At 39.2% G+C, this 22,914-nt stretch overlaps 1 protein-coding gene and 1 pseudogene across 2 annotated transcripts in view; both read right to left on the bottom strand.

Moving 5' to 3' along the window:
- Fbxo10 (F-box protein 10) overlaps window positions 1-22,914 on the bottom strand; it is a 61,396-nt gene that overhangs the window by 22,743 nt on the left and 15,739 nt on the right. The window lies entirely within an intron of this gene.
- LOC134470537 (histone deacetylase 1-like) lies at window positions 4-21,217 on the bottom strand (annotated as a pseudogene).

Below are 22,914 nucleotides of genomic sequence, written 5' to 3'. Positions count from 1 at the left end.
AGAAAGACACAAAGGAGGATTTTAGCAAGACATAGTGGCTCACGCTTGCAATTTTAGCACTTTGGAGGCTGAGGTAGGTGGGAAGATCACCACGAGTCTGAGACCAGCCTGGGCTACACAGTTGAGTTCAAGGCAATATGAAACGAGTCCCTGTCTCAAACAAACAAAAAACAACAAAAAAAGGGTTTCATTTATCTCATTTTACCATTCCCTTTCTTCAGTACTGGGTATTGAACCCAGGGCCTCACACATGCTGGGCAAACACTGTCACTAATATATATCTCCAGGCATTTAAAATTTTTTTATTTTGAAATACAATCTTACTAATTTTCCCAGGCTAGTCTCAAACCAACCATCTCCCCTACCTCAGTCACCCAAGTATCTGGTATTACAAAGATGAGAAAATGAAGACGGGCTAGCCAATAAGAGGACTCTGTCCTCTAGAGGCCAAGTGTGGTGGTTGACATTTGTAACCCCCGTACTCCAGAGGTAGAGGAAGGAGGATTAGGAATTTGAGGCCAAGCTGATTTGACCACTAGTTAAAACTTCTGACGTGCTGGGATAAATCAACATGGATCTGGGCTCCGTCTCCACATACAGTCTACCAGTGACAGCAGAGACAAACCTGGAGGTGGATGATTGTATTTTCTCTTTCTCTTTTTTCTTCATTTTTATATGTTCTTATTTTTATATGGTGCGAATGTAGGTTTTTGTGGTTGTGGTTCTGTTCTTCCTCTTAGTTTTTCCTTTTCTCTTTTCCTTCTGTCTTCTGCGCTAGTTTCCCAAAGTCTGTGTGATCCTTTGTCCTCCAGTCCTGTTTCTTCTCCTTCTTTTTCTTCTATGTCTCTACTTCTTCCTCTAACCCCTTTTACACTTTCTCCCCATAGGGTATAATTGGCATATTAAGGGCTTATGTACAGCACACAACTTTCTTGTTTGTTTTAGATTTTGGTATAGAACTACACATCTAGTTCATACAGTTAAAGGTGGCAAATTACTGGCTACCTCGGTTTGTCACCTTCTAGGCTGTTTGATGCTACAGTGATTGCCAATTGTACCATCTTAGCCAAAGTGACACAATTGTTCTAGCCAGCTGTCCTTCCGGTATACCAAGACTGAGACTGCCAAAGGGCCATAGAAAATACTGGGAGCAGATGCAAGAGACCAAGATGGTAGCAGTAAGCAGCAGAGAAAACATACTTTCTGAGAGTCACTGGCCAGACGTGGGAATATAGCACCGTGAGGAAGACAAGGAGGAGGGAAGTGGGTCCACTGGACCCAGGAAGAACCTGAGGCATGAACTGAAGCCCAGAGAGAGAGTGAAGAGAGCAATTTCAATGAAGAAGGAGGAGGTGGTGGCATCTTCTCCCTGAGATGGGACTCTGTGCGAGAGGAGTGGTTCGAACCTGTGGATGCACAGTGAGGCCTCGGCAGAGAGACACGGCAGGGGAGGGGAGCAGCAGACATAAAGGACTGCACTGGCTGCTGAAGTGCAGGAGACTTGGTCCTCCAGCAAGAGAGAATGATTAGCCAGGAGCCATCTTGGAAATGGGCTGCTGAGCTCAGAACCCAGAACTGCTGCTGGCTCCAAATAGCGGCTCCCAGCTGGGCTGACTTGTGGAAATTACTTGGATGGTGGTGAGCCCAACGTGTCTGGTCCTAGGGCAGGCCTGAGATTATCCACTACTCCACCAAAAAGTTACTGCTGGCTTGCTAGAAGAGATCTGCACAAATCAGGACTCTTTCCTTCACAGGCTGTCTACTAGTGAAACCACAGAGAACCCTAGAAGTGGACTCCCCCCCTTCTTTCTCCTTCATTGTCTGAACTTCTTTTTGTATGAGTGTGAATGTGGTTCCTAGCCTCTCTGTGGTTGTGGTTGTATTGTTTCCTTCATTTCTTCCATTTCTCTTTTACTTCAGCCTTTTGTGCCAGTTTCTCAAAGTTGGCATGATCTTCCTTTGCCCTCCAATCTTGCCTGTTTCACTTCTTAAACCTTAATCTGTTACTCTTCTTCCACTTCTCTATTTTCTCCTTAATCCATTTTAAAAATTTTGACTCCTGAGGGCAAAACTGACATACTAAGGGCTTGTATACTACATATAATTTTTTGTTTTTATTTAAGAAATGTACCGTTTTATTACACAGTCTCAAAAACATGAAAATAATGTCTCATCAAAAGAAGCTAGATTACCAGCCTCCACCTGCAGAACTGGGTGAACACAGGTCAGTGTGAGTTTCTTAGTTCATTGGGGGCCGGTGTGAAGATATGAGAACAGAACCGATCTAAGTATGGCTAATGTTACCTTAGGAGCCTGAAGAATGAAGGGAGCTATCCTTCCAGAACACTCACGAGGGGTACCTTTCCAAAGCTGCTACATAGGCCTTCAGCACATCAGGACTTCATCTATGGATGCACTGCTTCCATCTAGATCTGTACCCTTTATGGTTTAAAACTAAGACTTGGGGAGGGTTGGGGAGCAAGACAGTTGCTAGAAAAGTCCCCCCAGCATAGCTGCCCTGCATTCAAGGGCCCTGGCTTACCTAACTAGTCCCTAGGGACATTTATATTTCATGACTTTTAATATAAATATATAGAGAGATAGAAAAAATAAAATCTCAGGGGCTACAGGGAGAAAGGGAGGGGATATGGTAAGAAGGCTGAGTTGGAGAGGTCTGCATAGGCCAACTTGACTTCCTCTTTGACCCCTCTGGCTTCTAGCTGCTCCTCCTTGGTTCTGTCCTCTTCTGGAACCTCTTTCTTCTCTTCTGGGTCTCTCTCTTTCTCATCTTCTGTTTTGACTCTCCTGGTTTTCTTGTAGTTGGAAGAGTTCTAGTGGCCACCTTCTCCCTCCTCATCTGAGTCACAGACAACTTGCTTGGCAGAGATGTTCTCGTCAGGGCCCTCTTTGTCCTCATCACCACTCTCCTCAGTAATTGTCTGCATGGGGCAGCATTCTCAGGGTCTCAAAGGGCCACTGCTCTTCTCCAGGTTTTCATTAGTGTTCTAGAAGGGCTGATGTGAAGCTTGAAGTCTGGGCCCAAGTAGTCCCTGTATGGAAGCTCACTAGGGATCTCTGTGTCTAGAGGCACAGCTGCTTCATATGTCCAGCACTGGGCAACATCGTGATGGTATAAACACCTCCTCCCAGCACCAGCACCAGCACAAGCAGATTGAAGCTTCTGACAAGTTCCACACACTTGGCGTGCCCTCTGATGGTCATGAAGCAACCCAGCTGATCCCCAGAGATGGGGTCTGCGTCTATTGTAAAATCACCACAGTAGGCTCTATGACTTTGGACATGACCAGTTTGAAAATAGCCTCACAGGATTTAGCATCAATCCCATCTCCTACTGGGTGGTTAGCAGCATAATACTTGCCTTTGCCAGGCCCAATATCCCATAGGTCCTCAGTTTCTAGGAAGTGCTTTCCATATTTATGAAAGAAATGACTATGGGACTACAACCTGGTCTACAGCACAGAACGCCTCGTCCATGCCATCACCATGGTGAATGTCAATGTACAGCACTCTCTGGTGATACTTCAGCAGTTCCAGGATGCCCCAAACAGTATCACTGACATAACAGAGGCTAGATGCCTCGGACTTCTTTGCATGGTGAAAGCCCCCAGCTCAATTCACAGGAATACCGATATGCGCTTATTAAGTCTCACAGCACTTCCCACAGAGCCATTACTGGACAACTGACAGAAAAACAGGCCATCAAATACTGGAGAGTCCTCACCAATGTTGAATCTCTGCATCTGCTTGCTGTATTCAGACTTGTTATCTAGACGGATGGAGTGCAAAAACTGAATGTAATCCGCATGTGGTATTTGGTCATCTTCTCAGCACTGGCTTTGTGAGGGTGACAGATTCCCATCTTTTGGTAAAGACCATAGTTGAGCAGCAAATTGTGAGTCATGCAGATTTGCTGAGGCTTCACTGGATGGCCTTGCCCGTAACAGTAACTTTCAACATCCAAGTCACAGTAGTGACAGGCTTTCCTCCTGGTGCCCTGAGTTTGGATCATCTTGCTGCCTCCAGTCCCTCCACTATGTGGTTAGATTTTTATGTAACCACAGATCTAGTTCATATGGTTAAAAGTGGCAAATTAAAGATTAGCTCAGTGTATCATTTTCTAGGCTGTGTTTGATGCTACTGGTACCGCTACAGCCAAAACTGACATAATTGTTCTAAAGAGGTGTTGGTCCTGGTATTCCGTGACTGAGATTGACAAGGGTCACAGAAAATACTGTGGCACAGTGCCAAAGTACCAGGGTACCAAACAAGGGTTGCCAAAGTACCAAACAAGCAACATCTTCTCATCTCCAACAAACTGAAGAGGTCAGATCTTCCAACAGACTCAAAATCCAAAAACCGGCTATACCTGGGAGATACTTCAGAGAAGAAGTCATCACCTAGGGGTCATAAATACTAGCAATAAAGTAACTTAAAAGCATCACCTCAGGAATTAAACTAAAAAGAGAAAGAAAGGAAAATGAGAAGACACTTAAAATGCAACCCAAGACATCCAGTTCACCAAAGGCAAATCCAGGGGGCAACGAGGTGGGACAATCTGCAAGCCCCCAACCAGATCTCTCTGAAGTGGTAACAACAAAGCAATTGAATTAGGCTCTGGAAAAAATGAAATCAGAAATCATATCTGATAACTACAGAGATGATGTAAAATAAAGACCATGCTTAGTGGTGCTTGAACAGACACAGACCAAAAAATAGACAAACTTAAGAAAATAATGAAAGCTCAGAATAGGAAGAAAATGGAATCCATAAAGCACATTCAAGCTGCATGGAAAGTATTTGAAGCAGATTAGGCCAATGTGAGGGCAGGATCTCAGATACTGAAGACAGGCTTGCAGGTAGTGGCCAGGAAAAGAAACATCTCTAAAAACTAGCAAGGGACCACAACAGATCAATCCAGCAGGTGCTGGATGAGACAAGAATAACTTAAGAGCACTGGAGTCAATGAAAAAGCAGAACATGCCACAAATTATATTTATAAAATGTTCACAGCCATCACGGCAGCAAACTTTTCTGGTATTTGACACGCATTTGACACGCATGAGGACCGGGGTTTACCTTAGCGGCGTAAGCACCTGCCCTGGCAAGTGTGAGATTGTGAGTTCGAACCCCAGTACAAAAAAAAAAAAACTGACACGCAGATAAGCAGTGCTTATACAGCTCCAAATAGCCACGATCAAAAAAATTCTGCAGCCAGGCATATCACAGTCAAGATTTCAGAAATTCAACATAAGAATAGGATCTTACAAGCTGTAGGGAAAACAGCTTTTATGCCATGCATGACAGCTTTCCTACAAAGGAAAGCCCATCAGAATCACAGCTGACTTCTCAGCACAACTCTCAAGTCAAGGAGAGCTTGCAGTGAAATATTCCAAATTCTAAAGGAAAACAATTTTCAGCCCAGATTGATGTATCCTGCAAAACTATCTTTCAAAACTGATAGAGAATTAAGATACTTCCATGACAAAGAACATCTGAGGAAATTTATACCCAGCAAACCAGCACTCCAAAATGTTCTGAAGAACATTCTAGAAAGAGATAATAAGGACTACAGCTCCAGAAACCCCAACAGAAGGAATCTACCAGCAAGGCAAACAATTAGAGAGAGAGAAAAAAGGAGGGAACCAACAACAGGAAAATCATGAGACAAGGATAAGTCAACACATACCAATAATAACCAACAGTATTAATGGTCTCAAGTCACCAATCAAAAGACACATAGTGGCAGAATGGATCAAGAAGCAAGATCCAACAATATGCTGCATACAAGAAACACATTTATTTTATTTTAATTAATTTATTTATTTATTGGTACCAGGAATCGAACTCACAACCTTGTACTTGCCAGGCAGGCACTTAGCTAAATCCCTGGCCTATTTTAAAAAGAAATTCATAGACTTAAAGTCAAATGATGGAAAACAATACTCCATGCAACAGGAACCCAGAAATAAATTGGGATAGCTGTTTACTTGCAGACAAAGTGAATTTCAAGCCAAGACTGATTAAGAGAGATAAAGGTCATTTTATCTGTGTAAAGGGAATAATCCAAGAGGAAGAGATAACAATCATAAATATATATGCAGCAAATACCAGTGCACCCAACTATATAAAACAAATACTAATGGACAAATCAAATCAGCCCTAATATGATTGTATTAGAAGATCTCAATATTCTACTGTCATAAAAAGATAAACTAGACAAAAAAAACAATAATGAAATATCAGAACTGAACCAAACTTTTGAAACAAATGGACTTAGTAAATGTCTATAGACTGTTCTACCATACTACATCAGAAAACACATTCTTCTAAGTGGCACATGGGATAATCTCCAAAGTAGACCACTTACTGGTTCATAGAACATGCTTAAGTTAACACAAAGGAATTGAAATTATGCCATGCATTCTATCAGACCACAGTGCAATGAAATTGGAAATCCACTGCAAAAGAAACTACAAGAACTTCATAAACACATACCTTTCTGAACAACCAATGGATCACAGATGAAATTCAAGAAGAAATTAGATTTTTTTACAACTGAATGATAACAACAATACAACATATTGGAACTTGTGGAACACAATGACAGCAGTCCTACAAGGGAAAGTCATAAGCAGTGAATGTTCACATCAGGAAAACAGAATGAGTTCAAATATCTGACTCAATGTTGAACCTCAAGCTTCTAGAAAAAGAAGAGTATGCCAAAACCGAAGCTGGTATGAGAAAGGAGAATACAAAGAGCAGAAATTAATGCAATGGAGACTAAGAAAATGATACAAAGAATCAATGAATTGAAGAGTTGGTTCTTTTAAGAGTAAATAAAACTGACAAACAGCCAACCTTATCAAAAAAGGAAAGAAAATACTCAAATTCATGCAGTTAGGAAACAAAAGAGTGAAATCACAATGAATCCTGCAGAAATCCAGAAGATTATCTAGATCTACTTCAAGAACCTTTATTTTAATGAGATGGAAAATGCAGAAGAAATAGACAGATTCCTAGATATATATGAATTACCAAAGCTGAAGTAGGAAGATATAAAAACCATAAATAAACCAACATCTATCAGTGAAATTGAACATGTAATTAAAACCTACCAACACAGAAAACCCAAGGCCCTGACAGATTCACTGTTGAACTCTATGACAAATTTAGAGAACATCTAAAACCACGACTTCTCAAACTTTTTAGAAAATTGAAATGGTAACAATACTCTTATTGTAGTTAGGATTTATAATGGAAAGAATTTAATATAGGACACATAATTTATAGAATTATTCTATAATGTTCACTCCAAGAGTCAAATGCAAAAGAGGTCAGGAGATCTGACCATACATTGGAGACTCAAAGAACCCAGCTGAAGGCCTACAGCCTACAACATCTCATGCAAATCTGGGTCAAGGATCTGCACTGCAAAGGCCCAAAGGTCAGCGGTGGAAGATCTGGGCCAGCAGATTGGAGGGATCTGCACTGAAGTCAGGAAGTGATGTTCAAAGTAAGGACCAGAGCTCCCTCAAAGTGAACCACAGCCATCCTCAGCGACAACAAGGTCTCAAGCTCCTCTGATGATGAGAACAGCTAAGTTCATATCAGGAAAACCAGTGTGGCAAGCTTCTCTAGGAGAACCAATAGCACAACAGTTCCTTTTAATGCTGTTGGAAAAAAAATCCTCAAGTGGGCCTTGCACATCTGCACCACACTGATTCAGTTCAGCTGGGTGTTAAAAGTTGACCATTAGGTAATCTACCACAACTCCCAAATTCATCCCTGGAAGCAAGTATTACCCTGACACCAAAATCAGAGAATAATCCAACTAAGAAAGACAACTCCAGGACAATCTCCATAATGAACCTAGATGTAAAAATCCTCAATAAGATACTGGAAAACAGAATGCAGCCCATCATCAAGACGATCATATACCATAATCAAGTAAGAACCATCCCAGGGATGCAGGGATGGTTCAACATACGTACATCAGTGAATGTAATCCACCATATTAACAGAGCCAAGGACAAAAGCCATATGACCATCCCAATAGAGGCAGAAAAAGCTTTTGACAAAGCACAACATTCATTCATGATAAAAATGCTACAGAAAACTGGAACAGATGTACTTTATTTCAATCTGATAAAAGCCATCTATAACAAACCAACAGCCAAGATTACAGTAAAATGACAAAAACAGAAAGCTTTCACTCTAAAATCAGCAACAAGACAAGAATGTCCACTGTGTCCATTCTTATTCAATAGAGTTCTAGAAACTTTAGCCAGAGTAATTAGACAAGTGAAAGAAATAAATGGAATAAAGATAGGAAAAAGAAAGAAGTTAAATTATCATTATTCGTGAATGACACAATACTCTAGCTGGAAGACCCCAAAAACTCCACCAAAAGACTTCTAGAGTTAGTAATCAAATTCAGTAGCATAATTGGATACAAAGTCAACACTCAAATTCAATAGCCTCCCTGTACATAAATAACTAACTCAATGAGAGACAAATTGGGAAAAAACACTCTTCACAATAGTATCCAAAGTAGTGAAATACCTAGGAATCAATCCACTGAGTAAAAGACCTCTACGTTGAATCTATAGTTCTCTAAAAAAGGAAATTGAAGAGTATATTTAAAAATGGAAAGATAATCCTTGCTCTTGGGTAGGAAGAACCAATATAGTGAAAATGGCCAGACTTTCAAAAATGTTATACAGATTTGCCAGGCGTGATGGCTCACGCCTGTAATTCCAGCACTAGGAAGGGTGAGGTGGGAGGATCGTTGCGAGTTCAAGACAAGCTTGGGCTACAAAGTGAGCTCAAGGCCAGCCTGAACTGCATAGCAAGACCCCGTCTCAAAAAAGACAAAAAAAATGTTATACAGATTTAATGTAATTCTGATCAAAATTCTAATAGCATATCTCACAGAATTAAGAAACAACAATCTTAAAATTCATTTGGAACCAGAAGAGATGTAGAACAGCAAAGGCAATTCCGGGCAACAAAGGCAAGGTAGGGGACACATCGTACTCAGAGGTTGCAAGGAAAACAATTCAATACAGGACACATAATTTACATTATTTATAATGGTCATTATATTATATTATTTATAATGGTCACTCAAAGAGTCAAATATAAGAAGTGCAGGAAATCTGTCCACACACTAAAGATCTAGAAAATCCAGGCAAGGGCCTGGATCCCATGGCAATAATCTGTATGAGGTCAGAAGACCTAGAGCCTATGACAATGCATCCCCACCCCACAAGTCAAAATGGAGGCCCAGAGCCCATGACAACGACTCATGCAAGTCTATTTCATGTATTTGCGATGGGAAGACCCAAAGGTCAGCAGTGCAAGCCAGAAAGTCTGTGCCAGTAGGTTGAAGGTTCTACACTGGAGCCAAGAAGCAATGCTCAAAATAAGGATGAGGGCTCCCCCAAAAGTATCACAGCCATCCACAGAGTCAATGGGTCCCCCAGCTCCTCCAATGATGAGAACAGCTGAATTCATATCAGGAAGCCAGAGTGACAAACTTCTGGAGATTGTACAGCACATGTGTTCCCCTCCAGAGCCAAGAAGCAACACTCAAAGTAAGAACCAGAGCTCCGCAAAGTGAACCGCAGCCATTCTCAGTGACAAGGTTCCGAGCTCATCTGATGATAACCTCCGAGGTCATATCAGGGAAGACAGAATAACAAGTTCCTTCAGGAGAACCGATAGCGCCAAAAGAATCAACAGCTCCAAACAACCACACAGGAGAACCCACAATGCTCCATGCTTCCTCTCCAAGTCTTTTTTATGCTCACAGTAATCCTCACGTGGTCCATCTACACTCAGCTTATGCTGATTCAATTCAGCTGGTGTAAAGTTCACACCAGTTTTTAATCCACCACAGGGATAACAATTCCAGACTTGAAATTATTCTACAAAGCTACTGTGATAAAACAGCATGGTATGGGCAACTAACAAACACAAAGACTCAAGGATCAGTGAAACAGATTAGAAGATGCAGAAACAATTCCAGACATAGTCAGCTACCTTATCTTTGACAAAGGTGCCAAACATATTCACTGGAAGATAGATTCTTTAATAAATGGTGCTGGAAAAACTGGTTCTGCACATGCTGAAGTTTAAAATTAGACCCATATCTTTCACCATGCACTAAAGTAAAATTGGAATGGATCAGAGATCTAAATGTTTAAACAGAAACATTAAATCTGTTGAAAGATAGAAGAGGGAGAACTCTTGAAGACATTGGTGAAGGCAAAGACTCTGAACAAAGCCCTGATCTCACAAGAACGAGCACAAAGAATCAACAACTGGGATGTCATTTTGGTAAAAAGCTTCTGCACAGCAAGAAAAACCACCAATGGAGTGAAGGGACAACTCAGTGTGGGGCAATTTCTTTTACAAGTTGTACTTCAAAGGACTAATACCTAGTATATATAAAGAACTCAAAAAAAATCTGACCCAATCCAAAAATGGGCATCTAAGATAAGGAAGTATGAATGGCAAATAAATATATGAAAAAATGTTCAACATCACTGGTCATTCTGGAGACGCAAATTAAAAACAATGCTGAGATTCCATTTCACCCCAGAAAGAATGCTGCTATCCATAACAAATGCTGCTGGAACTGTGGGGGGAAGGGAATATTTCTTTTTGTAGGCAGGAGTGTACATCCACTGTGGAAATCAGTGTGAAGGTTTCTTAAAAAATTAGGACTAGAGGTTCCATTTGCCCCAGTTAATTCTCCTTGATATCTTCCTGAAAGAATTAAAAGCATCACACCACAGTGATATATGTGCACCCTTGTTTACAGTGGGCTGACTACAGTAAAAGTCAAATCTTGGAAATAACCCAAATGCCCATCAACTGGTGAGCGGATAAAGAAGATGGGTAGTTTTATACAGTGGAGTACTACTCTGCCATAAAGAAAGATAAGCTTGAGATATTTCTAAGTAAATGGATGCACTCTGAGGCCATCCTCTGAGTGAAATAAATCAGACATACTGCATTGTAAACATGGCATTGTTTCTCTGGTGTGAGAAACTGAAAGTATAACTAAGGAGCAAAGGGCATAACAGATATTGTGAAATAGGAAGAAAATGTTCAAATGAGGATGGGAACAAATAGGAGGGAGTTATAAAATGAAGAAGGAAAATATGGAATGAAAGTTTTTGTAAGAGGGGTTGGAGGAAGGGCAGGGGAATCGTAAAAAATAAACAGGGAATATCATGTACAGGTACAAATTCTCTATGATTAATGTGATTACTGGTCTAAAATGTACCAATAAAGAAGATTAAAAAAAGAGAACACAGTCTAGATACCCTACATGTATCAGCCATTAAACATTTGCATTAAAAAAACAGACTCCTGAATAAAGCCAAATATGCACCAGTCAGCTGAGCTGAGACAAAGGGTTAGTGTGTTTCAATGAGGAAAGAAACACTTTTCAATAAAAGGACTGATACAGAGGTAACTGTTTGGTTTGTTTTTGCTACTGGGTCATGAACCCAGGGCCATCACACCAAGGTACATTCCCCAGTCCTTTTTATTTTTTTGAGATGGGGTCTCGCTAAATCATTAATCAGGCTGGACCTGAACGTGCAATCCTCCTGCCTCAGCTTCCCAGAGTGCTGGGATTACAGGCATGCTCCACCATGCCCAGCCTCAAAGGTATAGTCTGATATCCACGTGGGGGAAAAAAATGAACCATGACTTGTATCTCACATCCCACATACAAAAACTAACTCAAGTGATTATAGATGCTAATCATTAAAACCTGGAGGACGTAGTGGGTTACATAACTGCAACTAAGCATAGACAAAGATTTCTTGGGACACAAAGGCACTAACTGGAGATGAGGGGAACATCTCGGGAGGCAGGAAGGGCGGGAAAAGAGGAAGTAAAAGGATTGAGGCACAAAAAGTGTATGTACCGATTCCCTATCATGAGTGCATTTATTTTGTGTTTCAAATGTTAATTTTAAAGAGGGGGAAAGGTGATAAATATGACAAAATAAATCAGGTTAATGAAATTGAAATTTTCTGTTCATAAAAAAGATTAAGAAAATGAATCCAGGTGTGGTGGTACACACTTAAAATCACAGCTATTAATTAAGCGGCTGCACAAGAAGGCAATTTGCCACCCTCTTGGTAAGCGCCCTGCCGTGAGCCTGGAGGAGAACCAGTCAGATGTTCCCATGAGCCTACCGGCCCGCAGACTGAGAATCAAACATCTTCCCCACTCCATCAACTGGGGACAGAGGTCTGAGCACCTCTTGGGAGGATGTCCATATGCAATACAGCGAACAGGGGGATTTCCTTCTATCTTCTGTTTGAAGGCAAAGGTTATTTTCACTGTTACAGTTTTTTTTAACATTTTTTTTATTTAAAGGAAAAAAACACCAAAACAGTAATAAGGCTACAAGTAATACAGAATTTCAAAAAAAAAAAAAAACAGTAAGAAATCACTAGCTAATAGATTACATATTGTCATCTCAGAACTAGTTGTTCAAGTTACAGGATTAAAGCATACAAAGTGGACATTCAAACAGTGAGACTACAAACAGTTGTGTTCAATGATCCAACAAAAACTTAGTAATATGGTCATCTATGTTAACACACCTAAACACACTTGCAATTGTATCCTTTGGAGCACTTTTTTTTCCCTCTCTTTTTTACAACAAAATTTACATCTCTTGGGTTTTATTACTCCCATAGTTCTTATTACTTTTTTTTGGAAGAGAATAAAACCAAATATGACAAAACAAAGCAGTCAGTCAAAACACAGGATAGACATAGCACATGATGTAAAAACAGAATACAAGTTAATCAACAATGGTTACCATAATGCCTCTTGCTTCCTTAAAAAGAATTACTTATATCATTAGGTATAATAAAATTGAACAAAACAGTACAGAACAAGACCAATAAAACCTAAACATTGGAAACATTACAGGATTTCAAAAGAAGTTAATAGTCAAACCAGAATGGGCATCATAGTGAATCTTATTGCCTTCAAAGTAGTTGCCTATACCCTCAAACTTGATACTGTCAAACAGAATGGAACAGAGTAAAATCAGTCAGAACAAGATAGTGGGAATAATACAGGGCTTCAAATCAAGTTAATAGGAAATCAAAAAGTTACTACAATATATCCTGTTAATTTTTTTTATTTTTTCCCTTAATTAAAAAGACAATAAAAAAATAAAATTTTTTTTAAGAAAAAGGGGGAGATTGAGATAAAAGAGGACATAACAACATAACAATACAGGTCAAAGCATAACAATTTCAGTAAGCTAGTGCTTCACCACAAGATAACCCGACTTAATAGTAGTTACCACAGTGTCTCTTTCCTTGAAATATTTGAACATAACTTCATATACTATTGCATCAAACATATCAAGACAGTGTGAAACCATTCAAGAGGATGAAAGTATTACAGGGTATCTAGAACCAGCTAACAGAAAATGAACAATGGTTTCTATATAATCTCTTTGCCTATAAAAATTTTTGTTTATACTATCACATATAATAAAATCCAGTACTGTTATGTTTTGTAATGATTGTTTTGCTCTATTCAATATTCTCCTTTGACTAGTTTTATAATGACCTGTTATTGGTTTGATTTCACTATATCTAATTGACTGGACAACTATTGTGAAGACAACGAGATATACTCATACCTATTATGACTATCTCAGCATCCTGCTGTGAAGTTCTGTACCAAGTTCACTGCATGGTCTCGAAGGCTTTGTTTTGTCTTGTTCTGTTATATTTTTACTACCTTCAAAATAAAATTTAAACTTGATCAACTATTTCTAAGACAACAATATGTAATCTATGAACTAGTGATTTCTTACTATTTTTTTGAAATTCTGTATTACTTGTACCCTTTTACTGTTTTGTTTTGTTTTTCTTTAAATAAAAATTAAAAACATTCAAAAAAATCACAGCTATTTTGTAGACTAAGGCAGGAGGCTCAAGGCCATCCTGGGCTATATCCAAAGTGATACTCCAATTTGAGAGAGGAGTGGGAGGAGAGAGAGAGATTGAGAATAAAGACAGGTGACATAACGAGAGGAGATGCTTCTGATACATATATAGGAAAAGAGCTTCTACCCGGAATATTAAGAAATCTTGTGCCCAGTATGGTGGTGCAGCCCTCTAATCTCAGTTCTGAGGCTGAGGCAGAAGACTGCTGTGAGTTCACGGCCAGCCTGGGCTACAAAGTGAGTAGTGAGTTCAAGGCCAGCCTGGATGGCATGATGAAACTGTTTCAAAAAGTCAAAACAAAATGAAATCCTGCACTCAATAAAAAAAAAAATCTGCTTAAAAATAGGTAAAAGTGGAGGAATTGGAGAACATGGCGGACAGATAGCAGCAGCTACGGAGGCTCTCTGAAAGACCCAGCTTAGAATCCAGGAATGGTGCGGAGCGAGAAATCCTAAGCAAGTGGAGATATGCCCTGCTGATCCAAGAACGAACTGGGCTGAGAGAAACCAACTGGGAATGCAATCCTGATGCTATAACACGAACAGATAAAGCCTCAGCATGGAAGCTGGAGCCCGCACCATTGGAAGCCGCGATTTGGGTTTCCTGCTGCCGCTGCTGCGTCTCAATCAGCTCGGCAGGGAGAGAGATGCGTGAAAGCTCTGAGAACGGGAATCGGTGAACAGAGTAGAGAGCAAGACGGGCGGGGAGCTGTGCATCGACCTGCGGTGGGTGAGAGAAACTGGGACTCTTCCACGGTCTAGGAGGCTCCAACAGAAGACATTCTGGGACCAGGCAGACTTGCAGGAACAGGGCACTATAGTGACTTCAGTCACATATCCCCCTCTCAAGCGGGATTGGTGAGCAGTGCCTAGCCTACGTGATGCTGCTGGCTGAGACCCAGTAGGCTAGCACAATCCAGGTCCCAGTGCCTGGAGGTGCACCCTAGCAGTGAAGCTCTTGGTAGGCTGACCTGGAGGGGCGGGCCCCGCATAGGTTTCCTGGTCCGTAACTTCCTGATGCGCTGCGGTGGGCGAGAACACCTAGCCGACGCAATTCAATTAGACTGTGGCCGACAGGGAAGGAAGCTGGGCCTCCTATATACGCTTGCATATATAAGGAACAAAGAATATGGGAAGAGAGAGCAACAAGAAAGGCTCCTTGGCCCCAATCCTGAGAAACAGGCAATAGCAAACATGGCACCAATAGATATAAAGCACTATCTCCAGAGCCTCATAGACGAGTTCAGGAATGAAGTTATTAATGACCTGAAGCTAGACATAAGCAGAATAGTTAGAGAAATGCTAAGCACCACCCAAGAAAAAACAGATGGTGGAATGGAAGAACAGAAAAAGAGGGGAGAATTGTTTGATGGAGAAAATAGAGAAAGCATAGAATACGTGAAGCAGGTTCAAAGAGATTACCAGGAAACTAAAAACTCTATCGAAAACTGGCATAACAGCTTGAAAGAAACTAAGGACAGATTATCTGAACTGGAGGGCAGATTTGTAATATGGGAGCATGAAATGAAAAACTTCTTTAAAATAACAAAGAAACAAACAGCAATAATACAAAGACTAGAAGATGATAGAAGATCTATAACTTAAGAATTAAGAACATAAAAGAAGAAGTAGGGTCACAAACAAATGAACTACAAAAGCTACTCACGGAAATAATCCAGGAGAATTTTCCTAATTTAGCAAAATGTAAAGATACTCAGATGTATGAGGCATACAGGACCCCAGCCACCTACAACCCAAACAGAGCTACACCCAGGCATATAATAATCAAAATTCCAGAAATCCAATATAAGAACAGAATATTAAAAGCCATCAGAGACAAGAAACAGATCACTTACAAGGGAACACCAATCAGAATTACAGCAGACTTCTCAACACAAACCATCAAATCATGAAGAGTATGGAGGGAAACAATTCAAGCTTTAAAAGATAATAACCTCCAGCCAAGATTGATATATCCTGCACAACTATCCCTGGAAATTGATGAAAAAACAAGGTGCTTCCAGGATAAAGAGGAACTAGGAATATGCAACCACCAATTCAACTCTACAGAGAATACTACAGGATATTCTAAAAAAGAAAAATACGAAGAATCCAGAAATAGTGGCAGAGAGGCCACAATGAATGGACCAGAAAACAAAAGGAAGACGACAAACTGACAGCTAATGAAAGAAAAAGACCTCAACAGAAATGAGGCAGAGAAGATTGGATGATAAGAACAGCTATTTTGGAGAAAACGACATCATAATAGGTAATGCTAATTTAGTATCATCTTGTTTTGAAATCTCATCAAGCTTTTGTTCTTCTGTCTCCATTGGTCTTAACATGTTGTATTTTATTGGATTTTATTATATGTGACAGTATAAACAAAAACTTTTATAGATAAGGAGATTATACAGAAACCATAGTTCATTATCTGTTAGTTGATTCTAAATACCCTGTAATACTGTCATTCTCTTAAATGGTTTTACATTGTTTTGATATATTTGATGCTACAGTATATGAAGTTATACTCAAAGATTTCAAGGAAAGAGACAATATGGTAACTACTTTTATGTCGGGATTATCTTGTGGTGAAACACTATTATGCTTAAATATGCTTAAATTTTGATATGTGCTGTTTAGCTGTTATGCCCTCTTTTATCTCAATCTCCATTTTATTATTCACTTTTTTATTTTTATCCTTTTAATTAAGGGAAAAATAAATAAAAAATAGCAGGATATATTATAGTAACCCACTTTGACTTTCTATCAACTTGATTTAAAGCCCTGTATTGCTCTCACCATCTTGTTTTGACTGATGTTCCTCTATTCTGTTTTGCTTGATAGTACCAGGTTCAAAAGTTTAGGCAACAGCTATGAAGATAGTGGGATTCACTATGACGCCCATTCTGGTTGACTATTATCTACTTTTGAAGACCTGTAATGTCTCCAATATTTTGGTTTTGTTGGTTTTGTTCTTTACTGTTTTGTTCAATTTTAGTATAACTGATGATATAGGCAATTCTATTAGAGATAGTGGGAGGCATTCTGGTTACCATTGTTGATCACCTTGTATTATGCTTTTACATTATCCATTATGTCCACCCTTTTGATTTGACTGACTCTGTTCTGTTATGTCACATTTGGTTTTACTCTCTTCCAAAAAAGTAATAAGAACTGTGGGAACAATAAAACCCAAAATGTGTAATAGTCATTGTGCAAAAGAGAGGAAAAGAAAGTGCTCTAAATGATATAACTGCATGTATATTTAAGTGTATTAAGATAGACAATGACATTACAGAGTTTTGTTGGATCATTTAACAGAACTGTTTCCAATCTCACTGTTTGAATGTCCACTTTATAAGCTTTAATTTTGTAACTTGAACAAATATTTCTAAGATGACAATATGTAATCCATTAACTAGTGATTTCCTACTGTTTATTTTTTTCTGAAATTCTGTATAAATTGTACCTTTTCTGCTTTTTTTTTCCTCCTCAAATAAAATTAAAAAAAAATAGGTAAAAGCTTTGAACAAAAATTTTATAAAACAAGAAAAATGGCCAGTGAAGCTCATGAAGTTATTTAAAACCAGCCTCATTACTGGTCCTCACAGTTGAACATTGCTTGGGACCAGAAATGTCTCTGATTTTGGAATATTTGCATATATCCAAAAAAATATCCTGGGACAGGACCCAAGTCTAAACCAGAAATTCTTCTGTTTCATCTACATTTCACATGTACAACCTAAAGGTAATTTTATATAATATTTTAAATAATTTTGTGCAGTTTCATGATGAGGAATTTTCCACTTGTGGTATCATGCTAGCATTCCAGAAATTTTGGATTTTAGAGCATTTTGGACTTGGAGATTATGGTACTCAACTTGCATTTATTCATTTGTATTGAAGAAATAAAAAATACCACTTCACATGCACTAAAATGGCTAAATTAAAAACCCCCAAAGCAGCAAGTACGTAAAATAACCAAAATTTTCAGATATTGTTGACATGAATACAAATTACCAGAATCACTTTAAGCTATTAGTGCTTTCTTCTACTGTTGAATATAATCCATTACATGACACAAGGAATTCTATTACCATGTATTTTTATAAGATAAACAACATGCTTTTACAAAAAGACTTATGTATGAATGTTAGCAGCAGTAAACATAAAAGTGAAAAGAACCCAAATGTCCATCCACAGAAAATCAGACAGAAATTGTGGTGCTTTCATGTGGTAGAATACAGTCAAAAACATGGAAAAACGTCCACAACAATATGCTGGGAGCCACAGAAGCCAGTCATAAAAGATTACATATTGTATGATCCCACTTAAGTGAGGTTCAAAAGGAGATCACATTAAACGATGGAGATAAAAACACAATAGTGCTTGCCTAAAGAGAACGGATACAGGACAACTCTGGGAGGGAAGAAAACATTTTTATATTCTGATTAGTGTGTCCATTACATAGGTGTCTGTGTGTTAAGAAACTGCACTGCATTTTGAGCTTCGGTGTGTCCGTTTCACTGTATACAAGTTGAGGATAAGTTCCATTTTAATTTTAAAAATAGTACATATTATCTTCTTCCCACCCCATGCTCTGCCACCTGTGGTAAACATCTTTAACAGCGCCAGCATTTTCCAATGAACTGCAAATCAGTAACGAAGGAAACCTTTCCTTCTCCTTCTTCTCCTCCATCTCTAACTCAGGTTGTCCCTAAAGTCCCGGGTTTGTATCTCCTTGCTCACTTTCCTGTCCTCCTTTATGGTTTCACTACCTATACAATTCTAATATATTATTTCTAATTTTGTCCTGAGGTTTTTGTCTTGATAGGCCTTTGGATCTTCATTTCATCTACAGTTCTGCATCTCTCTGGTTTCTCTGTGATGTGCTGAAGAACCCGACCCACTCCCAGTGTCTCACAGTCTAAATTTCCCTGGCTGCACGCACACGCATGAAGAGTTGGACTTATTCCTAGCATTAATATTTCCTGCGTGTCGGCAGCTGGATCCAGCTCAGATTTGACTGTTCTAGGTACTACATGTTTTTATCTGGAATCACTTTTCTGGTTGTCTCTCTTGGAACCCATCTTTGCTCTCAGATTGGTTCCTCAGTCCTTCTGACCCAACCTAGTAATCTGACAGTCCACTGCTCTCTCATGTACCCTGGGTCATGTCCAAATACAGTGTCAAACTCATATCTTTAAGGAGCTGTTTTAACGAAGTTTACTGAAATAATTGCAGATCTGTATGAACTCGTAAGATCTCTTGTACAGTTTGCTCATTTTACTTCGGTACTAACAGTTTACAAAACTGTAATATACAATCATTACCATGACACTGACCATCTTTCAGATTTCCCATTTTACTTGTATTCATTTACATGTGCATATATTAAGTTCTGTAGAGCTTGTCACCTGTGCAAGTTTGTGTGTCCGCCACAGTTAAGACAGACAAGGACACCTCCTGTTCCCTTTTTACCGCCACACCCTCCTCCCAAATACCCCCTTTCCCTACCCTAATCCCTGACGACCATTAATTTCTTCTCTACTTCTAAAATATCACTTCTATGAAATCATCCAGTGTATAACCTTTTGGTTTTTTCATTCAGCCTAATTCTCTGGAGATTCATCAGAGTTACTTTGTATATCAACGGTCAATCTTTTTGTAACACTGAGTATGCTTGTGCAGAATTTTAATAAATGCATACCATGTGTAATCTAACCCCTTTTTTGAGAAATAAGAATACCCAACAATATTCTTTTCAGTCCATTCCAACTGCAAGAGGCAACCACTGGTGTGATTCCCACCACAGATGAGTTTCGTCTTTTCTACAATTTCATAGAAGACGGAATCATGGAGTATGTATATTCATGTGTGGGATTTCTTTCACTCAGCAAAAGATTTTGAGCTTCACCACTTTGTTGTATGTCAATAGTTCACTTGTTATTTATTATGGAGCAGTATTTCCACATTTTGTTTTTTTGATACAAGGTCTCTCTATGCAACTCAGGCTGGCCTTAAGCACACTTTGTAGCCCAGGCTGGTCTCGGACTTGCAAGGATCCTCCTGCCTCAGCCTCCTGAGTGCTGGGAATACAGGCAATGAGCCACCACGCCTGGCAGTATTTCCACATATAATGTAACTTTTTTTTTTTTCTGTAAGAAATCCTCTTAAGATGGAAAATTCAACTGTTTCTGGCTTGTGGCTATTATGAATAATGCTGCTGTGATTTAAAAAAATCTGGGGAATAAACCCAGGGCTTTGCACTGAACTACATCACCAGTTCTTTTTTAAGTCTTGAGTCAAAGTCTCAGTAAGTCACTAAGGTGCCTCGGCGGGGCTTGAACTTAGATCCTACTGCCTCAGCTTCCCAGAGTGCTGTGATTACAGGGGAATGCCACCAGCCCCAGCTTGCTGTGAATATTCTTTAAAAGTGCTTCTGAGGATCTGTGGTTTGATTTCTCTTAAGTAAACACCTAGGAATAGAATTGTGTTTTTTCCCAGAGACTATCCACTTCACTGTCCCACCAAGAAGGCGTAAGATACACAGTGCTCTGTCACCTTGCCACTTCTTGTCAATCTTTTAATGCTATTACTTTGATTTTACTTTTCCCTCATGACTAATGACATTGAGCGCTTTTTCATAGTCACTCATGTATCTCTTTTTTTAAAGCACCTGTTCAGGTAAAAATTTTTATCTCTAAATTGTAAGAATTCTTTGCATTTCCTTTGCCAGATTTATGTACTGTAAATATCTCCTCCCAGGGTATGATTTGCCCTTTCATTAAAACCTAGTTCATTGAAACTAAAGACTCGGTTTTTAAAATTTAACATTGATTTCTCTTACCTGAATGAGAACTTTTTGCTAGTTCTTAAATTATGAATTTTTTTCTTTGTCTTTCTTTCTTTTTTTCTTTTCTTGAGACAGGGTCTCTGCTATGTAGCTTGAGCTAGTTTCAAACTCTTCTGTAGCCCATGCTGGCTTCAAACTCACAGCAATCCTTCTGCCTCAGCCTCCCTAGTGCTAGGATTACAGGTGTGTACCATAATCCATTACTTTTGTACTCTGATTACTTTTGTTATATGATGTTATTTTTTAAAACTTTTTTTTTTTTTTTTTTTTAGAGACAGGGTCTCACTATGTCTCATTCAGGCTGGTCTTGAACTCACTATGTAATCCAGGCTGGCCTCAAACTTGCAGCGCTCCTCCTGCCTCAGCTTCCCGAGTGCTGGGACTACAGGTATACACCTCCATGCCCTGTAATTATTTTATTTTTCTGTGTAGATATCTACTATTCCAGCACCACTTGCCAAAAACAATCTCTTTTTCCTATTGGGTTGCTTCGCTTTCTTTATCAATAATCAAATGTTGGCAGTATGATTATATTACTGGACTAGTTATTCTGTTTCCTTGATGTATTTGCCAGTCCCCATGGCCACACCACACTTTTGCTATGTCTTTCCTTTTCTAAACTGTGCTTTTGGTGTCAGGGCTAAGAATTTTTCATTAGTCTAGATCCTAAAGATTTTCTCATTTTTCCCAAGTTTTACCTTTAAGCCTATCATCCATTTATGTTAATTTTTTATTAGGTTACTCATAAGTTTGAAGTTACTTATTCATATGTTCAAGCATTTATCCCTTTATTTGTTGAACTAGAGAGGTCCCACTGTCCCAGCACCATTTGCTGAAAAGAGTGGTCTTTGTCCACTGGAATTGCTTTTGCACTCAACCAAAAATTGACTGAGTGTATTTTTTCCAGTTTATATCATGAAAATAATGCTTGAAGAGCAAAATCTAGAGATTAAAGATACTTGTTTGTACTGGCTTAGTCACTGTTCCTAAGCATACTTGATGGATTTAAGTCTCCAGTAGACTGGGGGTTTCTTTTGGGTAAAGCCTATGTACTTTTATCTCTAGAGACCTAATACCTGACACTGATCCCATTCTCCGCTCCAATCTTCAGGACAACAGTAAAGACAAGAAGCGCACTCTTAGGTACAGGTTACCAAGGTCACTTCAATACCAGGCCTATGGCCCCAGGGGCTATGAGAACAAAGTTCTAATTTTCCTCAGGCTATAAATTCTTTTAGGCAGCAATGCCAGTAAGTGATGAGTATTATTACCTGCAGCTGACCACAATCACTGGAAGGGGGGGTCGTCACTAACACCTCTAGCACACTCAAAGCAAGCCTTTTCTGCCTAACTTATATAACTCATCTTTCTTCACACTATCATTTCTTGGTAGTCTACATCCTTCCTAAATTTTATCCCAGACCTTTTCTGAGGTTTGCAAGGCTCTGCCACTAATACTCTTTTCCTAATTTGAATGCTGCTTTCCTTGTCACAGTGTCAGCTGCATGAGAAAGGAGCTCTGATACAAGGGGCATTCTGTGTGTTAGTTACCCTCGGTAAGCCTCCCTCTTCCAACTACAGACAGCTCTCGGTGTCAGTATGTTTCATATCCATGGAGTCGACAAACTGTATTTTAAATATTTGGGAAAGAATTGTGTCTGTATGGAGAATGTGCGGTCTTTTCCCTGTCATTATTTTCTAAACAATATAACTATATATCATTTACATTGTACTATGTAATTTTCATTTAAGTAATCCTGAGATGATTAAAGTTTATGAGAGGATTACATAGGTTACATAAAAATACTATGACATGCTATGTGGGAGACTTGAGCATTCACAGATTTTGGTATTTGCAGGGGAGGGTGGGTGCGAGAATCAATTTCCTGCAGACGGATGGCCAGGTATTCTTCACTACCCTCACTTAGTAAATAATAATTTTAAAAATTTACTTTGTTGTCTCTACATAAGGTCTTTGTGACCTGTACATGGTTCTCTGAATGCAGACTTCACATATTGCTTTTCTTTT

This window comes from Cavia porcellus, unplaced genomic scaffold, assembly GCF_034190915.1.
Source record: "Cavia porcellus strain 051 isolate PalLab524CR breed Dunkin Hartley unplaced genomic scaffold, mCavPor4.1 scaffold_1, whole genome shotgun sequence".
NCBI lineage: Eukaryota > Metazoa > Chordata > Mammalia > Rodentia > Caviidae > Cavia > Cavia porcellus.
Note: the sequence above shows the minus strand (reverse complement) of the source record. Positions and strands in the feature narration are given on the sequence as shown.